Below are 10,262 nucleotides of genomic sequence, written 5' to 3' on the forward strand. Positions count from 1 at the left end.
TTCTAACATTAAGGCTACCATTTATTGAACACTAAGCATTTTACATGTGTCAGTTCCTGTGGTTGTTACTATTAGAATAAAAGAGCACAGAATATGAGGGTGATCTGTCACCCCGTTGATCGGCAGAGTTGATTCAGCTGATCTGGCTGGCTAGGCAGGTGTCTCCTTCCTCCCTCACCGATCCATGTGGTATTGATGATTTCTAACATTAAGGCTACCATTTATTGAACACTAAGTATTTTACATGTGTCAGTTCCTCTGGGGAATTCCTCCCCAAAGCTGGGCACTTGGTTGAAAAGGACGGCCTACTCCCCTCCACCCAGAGGAGAGGACTGGTCTTCGGTCAAGGGTATAGGAGTAGCTGTGCTCCCTGCTAGCACCTCCAAACAAGCTCTCAAGGCCCGTTTTTAGGAGAACATCGGGTAGTCAAGCTTCCAAGACTCCAGATACATCCAAATGAGGCACTGCGTGTGGCAGTCTGCCTTTCTTTAAAAAAAATAAATAAATAAAGTAAATGTTTTTAAAAAGAGCACAGCAAATATAAAGATATGTTTTAGGCATATAAAAAGTAAATACTGGGAGGTGCCGCGCAGGCCGAGGAGGCCGGGCCGCCCAGCTGGGGGCTCGAGCCCCATGCACAGCCGCCTCCCCCCACGATGTTCCCCTCCCGGAGGAAAGCGGCGCAGCTGCCCTGGGAGGACGGCAGAAGAGGATCGTCCATGAGCTTGAAGAGGTCTGAGCCGGCCCAGGACCAATGAGACCTGAGCACAGAAGAGAGGCAGTAGGTCCAGGCTGCTTCCCAGCAGCCTTCCCCGGAAATGCTCCGTCTTCCACCTCTTCGGTGCCTGTCTCTTACTGGGCTTCCTCTCCCTGCTCTGGCTGCAGCTCAGCTGCTCCGGTGGCATGGCCTGGGCAGCCAGGGGACAAGGGCAGGAGACCCCGGGTCCAGCCCAGGCCTGTCCCCCAGAGCCGCCCCCTGAGCACTGGGAAGAAGATCCGTCACGGGGCCCCCCACCGCCTGGCAGTGCTGGTGCCCTTCCGAGAACGCTTTGAGGAGCTCCTGGTCTTTGTGCCCCACATGCATCGCTTCCTGAGCAGGAAGAAGGTCCCACACCACATCTACGTGCTCAGCCAGGTGGATCATTTCAGCCTTGGCCGCCCTGTACAGGTTCAACCGGGCGGCACCCATCAATGCGGGCTTCCTGGAGAGCAGCAACAGCACAGACTACATCGCCATGCACGACGTGGACCTGCTCCCTCTCCACGAGGAGCTGGACTACGGCTTCCCTGAGGCCGGGCCCTTCCATGTGGCCTCCCCAGAGCTCCACCCGCTCTACCACTACCAGACCTATGTCGGCGGCATCCTGCTGCTCTCCAAGCAGCATTACCAGCTGTGCAACGGGACGTCCTTTGCTGGGGCCCTGAGGACGATGAATTCTACCGGCGCATCAAAGGAGCTGGGCTCCAGCTATTCCGCCCCCTCGGGAATCACAACTGGATACAAGACATGTCGCCACCTGCATGACCCAGCCTGGCGGAAGAGGGACCAGAAGCGCATTGCAGCTCAAAAACAGGAACAATTCAAGGTGGACCGGGAGGGAGGTCTGAACACTGTGAAGTACCGTGTGGATGCTCGTACAGCCCTGTCTGTGGGTGGGGCCCCCGTGCACTGTTCTCAACATCATGTTGGACTGTGACAAGGCTGCTACCCCCTGGTGCACACTTGGCTGAGTTGGCTGGACAGTAAGGAGGCTTGTACCTACAGGCCACACTGCTACTCAGGCCCTGGACAAAGCCTCAGGCCCTGGGCCCAGCGCCAATAGGATGGGGAGTAGTCTGAAGCAGTGGACAGCAGGCTACGTGTTTGCAGCAGCCTGGCCGCCAGAGGGAGGCTTGAGCCAGGACAGGACACACAGGGTGCCTGGGATGCTGCTAGTATAAAACAGTGATGGAGAGAGGCTGGGATGTGGCTCCCAACTGGGACTCTCCGCCCTGCCTCTGCTGGCCCTGCTCTGCCCTCCTTTGCACGCTGAGACCTGCAGGCTTTTGTTCCTTCCCCCAGGACCGCCTCATGCAGAGATATGGTTTAGAGGCCATGCTGCTGATATGAGTGGCTAGGGCCATTGGGGAGGCTTAAAGTGCAGAAACCAGAGAGCAAACCCCACAGAAAGGGAACAACTGAGAGCAGCTCTAGCTGGTTGTCACCATGTAGGAATGTGGGCCTGTGTTGCCAGATCTTCTGATTTTTTAAAAGAAACTAGAAGTCTTGCCAAAACCGGTTTGGCTCAGTGGATAGAGCGTCGGCCTGCGGACTGAAAGGTCCCAGGTTCGATTCCGGTCAAGGGCATGTACCTTGGTTGCGGGCACATCCCCGGTAGGGGGGTGTGCAGGAGGCAGCTGGTCGATGTTTCTAGCTCTCTATCTCTCTCCCTTCCTCTCTGTAAAAAATCAATAAAATATATTTTTTTAAAAAAGAAAAAGAAAGAAACTAGAAGTCTGGATTCTTAAGTAAAATTGGTTAATTATTAAAAGATAGCAACTGGGGAAAAATAAATAAATACTGAGGAGGCATCAAGAAGAGTTGAGGGCAGTTGCCATTTGGAAGACATCTGGGGTATATGGAGAGGAGTGGAATAAAAGACTACTCTCTTAAAAATAAATTTACTGTTTAACCTTTAAAACCGAAGTCAGCTCTGGCCGGGTAGTTCAGTAGTTTATAGCATTGTCCTCATATGCCAAGGTTGCAGGTTTCATCCTTGGTCTGGACAACAACCAATAAATGTATAAAAAAGAAAAATCAAAGTTTCTCTCTCTCTCTCTCTCAATAGTAAATAAAAAATGAAGTCAGCATGTTCTGATTGCAGTTGTCTGTGATCTTAATTCTGTTCTTTTCAGTGTGTCTGTCTGCTTCCTTTTTAATAATAAAAGTAGCTGCAGCCATTCCAGGCCTCATATTAGCACATCTAACCATCTGGAGCAGTCTTCTTTCCCTCCCATTATTCTAAAGGCCTGGATCTAGAGAATGCCAGGGCCTGATTAAAGGGTCACATTATGACTTCCACTGGCCCTAGACACTTCCTTCATAAAAATAAAACATTTAAATGAAATTATATTTTATGGCTGCCCTGGTGATAAAGATGAATATATTAATACTATATATTGCGTGTTTGTTCAGGAAGCCATAACAAAATACCACAGAGCTGTTTAAACAACAAACATTTATTTTCTCACAGTTCTAGAGGCTGGAAGTCAAGGTGCATTAAGGGTTGGTGTCTGGTGAGGCCTCTCTTCCTGGTTTGTAGTTGGCCATATGCTAGCTGTGTCCTCATGTGGCCTTTCTTATATGTGGACATGGAGAGAAACTCTTTTGTATTTCTTCCTCCCCTTGTGAGGACTCTGTGAAACAAAAATTTAACTTCCAGAGCTGAAAAATCTTTTTGGAAAAAAAGGGTTTATTAGGTCATTGGTGCAAGAAAAAGACTACCAGGTCCTGGCACAATGCTGAGTGGAAAAGGCAAACATGTCTGCCAGCCTGGAGTTGGGAGCATTTTTAAAAATATATTTTTATTGATTTCAGAGAGGAAGAGAGGGAGAGAGAGATAGAAACATCAATGATGAAAGAGAATCATTGATCAGCTGCCTCCTGCAGGCCCCACATTAGGGATCGAGCCTGCAACCCGGGCATGACTGGGAATTGAACTGTGACCTCCTTCCTGGTTCATAGGTGGATGCTCAACCACTGAGCCACGCCAGCTGGGCGAGAGCATTTTCTATACATCAAGCAGGGGGGAGAAAGAGGTAAACCACTCGGAAAGAATTTACATTAGCTATAGATAAGGGGGGTGGGAGAAGGTGAATCTGAATAGTTCTGGGATAGGTGCAGAGTCCAAATAAGAAGGAAAAGATGTTTGTTCCTGTGGATTGTCTATAGGCAACAGGTTGGAAAATTTGTGTGTAAACAAGGAACGGAGGCTCCAGGGGTCCGATGGCACCTGGCTATTCTCTCTTTTGGATAATCTCAGAAATAGCCATCTGGAATTTAATCTGAAATTCTAACAGACATAAAGGAATTCTAGCAGTCTTTTGTCAGCTGGCCTGCAGTTGTTAACGGCTGTAATTTAATTTAGGACTTCTCAGACTTTCTCCTTGTCAACACCATCATATGGGATTAAGGCTCCACTCTTTTTTTTATATATATATATAAATATTTTATTTTTTTCTCTCTTTTCAATTTTTTTAATGTTTTTATTTATCTTCAGAGAGAGAGGATGAGAGAGTGATAGAAAGAAACATCGATGAGAGAGAGAATCATTGATCGGTTGCTTTCCAAATGCCCGCCCCCACCCCTGTACTGGGGGCCTAGCCCCCAACCCGGGCTTGTGCCCTGACTGAATCGAACCTGGGACCTCTTGGTTCAAGCCACACCGAAGGGCAAAACTCCACTCTTAAAACCTCATTTCAACTTAATTGCCTTAAAACCTCATTTAACCTTAAAGCCCCAGCCTCAAATATAGTCACATTGGGAATTAGGTCAACATAGGGATCTGGGGGGAACACAGTTCAATCCATAGATATGAAAGTATCTTCTTTAATCTAAAAGTTCATTGTTTTCCTTTTGATTTTATTTAAAAATTAAGGCATTTTCATGTGCCCTTAAAAAGACTTAGTGCTCTAGGCACTGTGCTTACTATGCCTGAGGAATGCTCCTTCTTGTTTGATTGGTTTACAACCACATCCACTGGAAAGCCTGGGTGAGGTTATACTGATTGGATTATGGCACTCACTAGAGCTGGGAGTAGGGTCTATCCCACCCAGATGGGATTTCCGATTTACAATGGCACATGGGGAGTGGGATGGATACCAGCAAAATAATAAAAATATCTGTTGCAGATGGGAACAATTTACAGAGAAAAAGAACAACAAATTACAATTACCATATGAAAAGTGGCTAATAATTGATGCTGGCTAGTAATGAAGGATAGGAAAAATAAGACAATAATAAGATATTTTTCACCAATCAAATTGACAAAAATTTAAGTTTGATAATATCCAGAGTCATTGTATAGAGAAAAGGGTGCTCCGGTATATTGGTGGTGGGAATCTAAACTGGTACATCCTTTTGGAAGGAAAGTTAAGTAGTAGCTATCAAAATTTTAATTGTGAATACTCTTTATCCCAGCAATCCAATTTCTAGGTACCTAAATATCTAGTATAAGAAAACATGAGGACTATTTGCACAAAGAAGCATTTATAAGGCAATTATTCATTGCCGAATTGTCCATAATAGCAAAAAATTGTAAGAAGTCTTACAATTCATCAGCAGTAGGGTGGTTAAATAATCTATGCTAAATACATACTATGGAATATAATGCAGCAGCTGTATAAAATAAAGTAGGCCCAGTTGGCATGCCTTAGTGGTTGAGCATCGACCTATGAACCAAGAGGTCACGGTTCGATTCCCATCAGGGCACATGCCCAAGTTGCAGGCTCGATCCCCAGTAGGAAGCAGCTGATCAGTGATTCTCTCTCATCATTGATGTCTCTATCTCTCTCTCCTTCTCCTTTCCTCTCTGAAATCAATAAAAATATATTTAAAAATAAAATAAAGTAGGTCAATATGTACTGACATATAAAGAACTCCAAGACATATTTTAAACTGAAAACAAATCCACATACATATATATATACATATATAGAATTATCTCATTTCTGTAAACAGTTATGTTTCCAAATATAAATATTCTAAACTTGTATTGATATGCAAATATTTATATATGCTACTTTATGAAATACATATAATGTACCTTTATGTACATATATTACATGTATATGGTACATTAGACATAATTGTACATAATAAAACATCTCAGAAGAACACACAGCCATCTTATATGGTAGTTTTCCTCTGGTGAAGCTGCTTAAATGACATTCCTATAATGTCTGGCCTTCTTCCCTTTGCTCCTTTCTTATCCTATATAATAAAAAGCTAATATGCAAATTGACCAAACAGCTGAATGACTGGTCACTATGATGTGCACTGACCACCAGGGGGCAGACACTCAATGTAGGAGCTGCCCCCTGGTGGTCAGTGCGCTCCCACAGGGGGAGCACTGCTCAGCCAAAAGACCTGAGCCAGGCTCAAGGCTGGCGAGCGAGCGCAGCGCAGCGGCTGGCGAATGCAGCAGCAGTGGCAGGAGCCTCTCCCACCTCCGCAGCAGGGCTAAGGACCCCTCGGGGGATGTCTGCCTGCCAGCTTAGCTCCCTGCAGGGAGTGGGCCTAAGCCAGCAGGCGGACATCCCCCAAGGGGTCCTGAACTGCAAGAGGGCACAAGCCAGGCTGAGGGACACCCCCCTGCCCAGTGCACAAATCTAGTGAATCAGGCCTCTAGTTATTAATAGCTAGCTAATTACAATGGTTTCAAGAGGAGTGAAATCGAGTGGGACTTTTATGTTATTTCTAGTCCTTGCAAATTTTTTTCATCAAGCATTGTATTAAAATGCTGTGCAATACATACATTAAAAAATAACCAAAAAGTAACTTGCCTAGGAACACATAACCCTTCCACGGCAGAGCTAAGATAGACCGTGGTCAGCAAAGACCCAGGCTCATTCCATTACTGCCTGTCTACACAACCTCTCTGAGTTTGCCTTTCTCCCAATAGCCCCAACACCCACCCTCATTACTGTGTGCCTCTCACTTTTTCTTCATCACCAAATCTCATCAAATACCATAGTCACCCATCTTTCCTCCCACCCCGTTTGTTAGCCGTGGCTCTATTCTCCCTGCATCCCATTACTGAAACTGCTTACAAAGTCCTGCCATCAGGTTTGGGTTGCTTAATTACTGCAGGAAGTCTGAGTGCTGAGATAGCTAAACACTGGAGCCTGCCCTGCCCAGGCCTCTGCCTCTCACCGATGATAATAAAAACGCCACTGCAGCAGCTCTGACACTCCAGAGAGTCCATTCCAGATGGAGATCTCTGACAGAGTATTTCATGTCTGTACAATGACTCCTCAGAAAGGGGTAAATAAGGCTTTCCTGGAAACTGTTGGAAGATCAAAGAAATGCATGTACGTGAGTGCACATTTATAAAGTGAAAAGTACTACATGACCGTTGGCTGTCATAATGTCTTTTTTTAAAAAACCTAAAAAAAAAAAATTGGTTTATTTTGAAAAGGCAGTTTATTCACAAGGGAAAACAAATAGCACCAAAGAAAATGCAGTGAAAAATAACCCTTCCTTTCACAGGTGACTGAGTTCTGTCCTCCACAGAGGCAACCATTTCCTAGACCTAGATCATCTTTTTGGCACCCACCCTTTCGGAAATCATCTTTATATATACAAGCACATTTGTGTGTATATACATCTATATGCACCTTTTTTTTTTTTTACCCCAGTAGTAGCATACATTGTTCTGCGTCTTACTTTTTACCACTTAATATATTTTAGAGATTATTCCATATTATACATTCTTTGCATAGTTTTCTACCTTAAGGCTGTACCAAAATGTATTTAATTCATTTCCTACTAATGGACATTCAGATGGTATTTCAAACCATGCTACAATGAATAACTTCGTTCAGTTGTCTTTTCACACATGTGGGATAGTCTGGTTGAACATATTCCTAGAAAGGGAGTTTCTGTGTCAGAGGAGTTGGATTTTAATCCTCACCTGAGCACACGTTTATTGACTTTAGAGAGAGGGGAAGGGAGAGAGAAACACTGTTGCCTCCCGTTTGTGCCCCCACTGGGGATCAAACCCCCAACCTAGATATGTGCCCTGACCAGGAATCGAACCCACCACCTTTCAGTGCAGGGGATGATGCTACAACCAACTAAGCCATACGGGCCAGGGCCAGAGCAGTTGGATTTTAGGCTTTGACTGATGAGGCCAGTGCATTGTTGTAGAACACAGCCTGGAGCTAAGTGCTAGCTCAGCCACTTACTAGTTGCGTGAACTTGGACAAATCCCTCTATGTCACAGTTTCCCCATCCCTCCCAGGGTTGCTGGGAAAAGTCAATGTGTTAATACACAAAAACTGCTTAGAGTACCTGGCCTGCAATAAACACATAGCATTAGCCTTTATTATATCAATTTATTATTTTGTCAAGTTACTTTTGTTGAAGTAATATATATTCCCACCATAGTGTTTTATTTCTCTGACCCTTGCCAACATTGCTTATTTTCCAATTTTTTTTAAGTTTGTCAATCTGATTGGTGAAAAGGCTATCTCATTGTGATTTTAATTTTCATGTAATACACTCAATTACTGAATAATTCAGGGACCTTATTCCTACTGACCCTCCTTGCAGCATTTGACATTTGAAGCCTAGATCTATTAAGTTGTCCCCTCCTCCTTGGCAAATCTTCTCTATTGCCTCCTGGAATGCCACACCATACTCCTTTGGTTCTCCTCCTGACTCTCTGGTCTTTTAAGGGTTCCTCTCCCTCCTTTCCTCCTGCCCTGATTCTTAAGCTCTTCTCAGCATGGCTTCACCCACTTTCTAACCTCGTTTCCTATGCTTATTTTCAACATTCTTTTCTTCTAAATGCACACACTACTTGTTCTCTGGTCCCATTTATATGCTTTCCTGCCTCTGTCTTTGCTCATGTTCTAACTGGAATTCCATCACTTCTAGGATTGACAGATAAAATACAGGACAACCATTAAATCTAAATTTTTAGAGTGTTTTTATCTGACATTAAAATTGAAATGGATATTTTATTTTAATTGCTAACTCTAGCAACCTTCCCTCCAATACATTGTGCCCCCTAATGCAGTTAAATCTTTCTGTCTTACATTATTGTTACTTGTGTTCATACAAGAATAAAAGCCTTACCCAGGCAAGGGCTGGGTCTTCCCTTTTTTTTTTTTTTTTGTATTGTATATACAGCTGTGCATACCATCGTTGCTCAGGAAATATTTGCTGAATTCAGTGATATAAATTTTCTCTTATATGGCTACAGGAAAATTTCTCTTTCCCCGTCATTCCTTTCCTCATTCCCACCTCCAACAGTTCTTACTGATTTTGAGTAATTGCCTAATCCAAGCCCACTTAAGTTATCTATAATTTAATGTGCATGTATTTATACCAATTCAAATGGATTAATTCATCTATGGTAGCTAATCTTTCAAACAGTTGTCTTGGCTCTCCCATTGACTAGTTGTACAATATTAGTCCAGTTATTTAACCTCTTCAAGCCTTGGTTTTTGTTTTGTTTTGTTTTGTTTTATAGGGTGTGACACTTTATTTTTTAAATTGATTTGAGAGAGAGAGGAAGGGAGAGAAAGAAAGAGAGATCAGTTGCCTCCTGCACGTGCCCCGACTGAGGATTGAACCCGCAACCTGGGTATGTGCCCTGACCTGGAATCAAACTGCCACCTTCTGGTATATGGGACGATGCTTCAACCAACCGAGCCACACTAGCCAGGTCATGCCTTGGTTTTTTTAATCTATGCAATAGTAACAAGTGCATTACTACAGGCACCTATGACTAAAGCAGGTGATCCATGTCAAGCACTCAATATACATTAAGGGCTCAATATATGTTAGCTGTTGTATCCGTGAAAGGTTCTATGAAGGAAAATATACTGGTGGCTGTAAGAATTTACACAAGGAGTCCTGAGCTAGATCAGAGAGAGCTTCCTTGAGAAATAATGCCTGATATTTATTGAGTTCTCACCATATGCCAGTATGTTAGATTGCTAGGGCTACCATAATAAAGCACCACGGACTGGGTGGCTTAAGTAATAGAAATTTGTTTTCTCCCAATTGGAGATTGAAGTGTTGGCAGGGTTGGTTTCTTCTGAGGCCTTTCTCCCTGGTTTATAGGTAGCCGTTTTCTTTCTGTGTCTTCACATGGTCTTCCCTCTGTACCTGTCTGTCTCCATATGTCCTCTTCTTATAAGGATACCCTAACTGAATTAAGACCCACTCTCATGACCTCATTTTAACTTAATTATCTTTTTAAAGACCCTATCTCCAAATATGGTCACACTCCGAGGTCCTGGGGGTTAGGACTTCAGCATATGAATTTTGGAGGCACACAACTCAGCCCCTAACAGTTAGGCACTAATCTATAGTCCTTACATGCATTCTTTTACATCAACTCTATCATTGCTACTTTAATCTTACAAATTGAGGTGTAGAGAGAGGTTAAGCATTTTCCAAATTACACAATACCTAGGAACCAATAGTGCTCAGGCCTGAATCTAGATAACCACCCACTGAAGGCTTATGAAATACCGAAGGATGAGTT

At 43.8% G+C, this 10,262-nt stretch overlaps 1 pseudogene across 1 annotated transcript; it reads left to right on the plus strand.

The window, feature by feature from the left end:
* Positions 1-656: 656 nt before the first annotated feature.
* Positions 657-1,910, plus strand: LOC307109848 (beta-1,4-galactosyltransferase 7-like; annotated as a pseudogene). Its single transcript has 2 exons — positions 657-715; positions 792-1,910. The product of its transcript is annotated as a beta-1,4-galactosyltransferase 7-like (transcript).
* Positions 1,911-10,262: the final 8,352 nt, after the last annotated feature.

Source organism: Cnephaeus nilssonii (genome assembly GCF_951640355.1).
Source record: "Cnephaeus nilssonii genome assembly, chromosome: 13".
NCBI lineage: Eukaryota > Metazoa > Chordata > Mammalia > Chiroptera > Vespertilionidae > Cnephaeus > Cnephaeus nilssonii.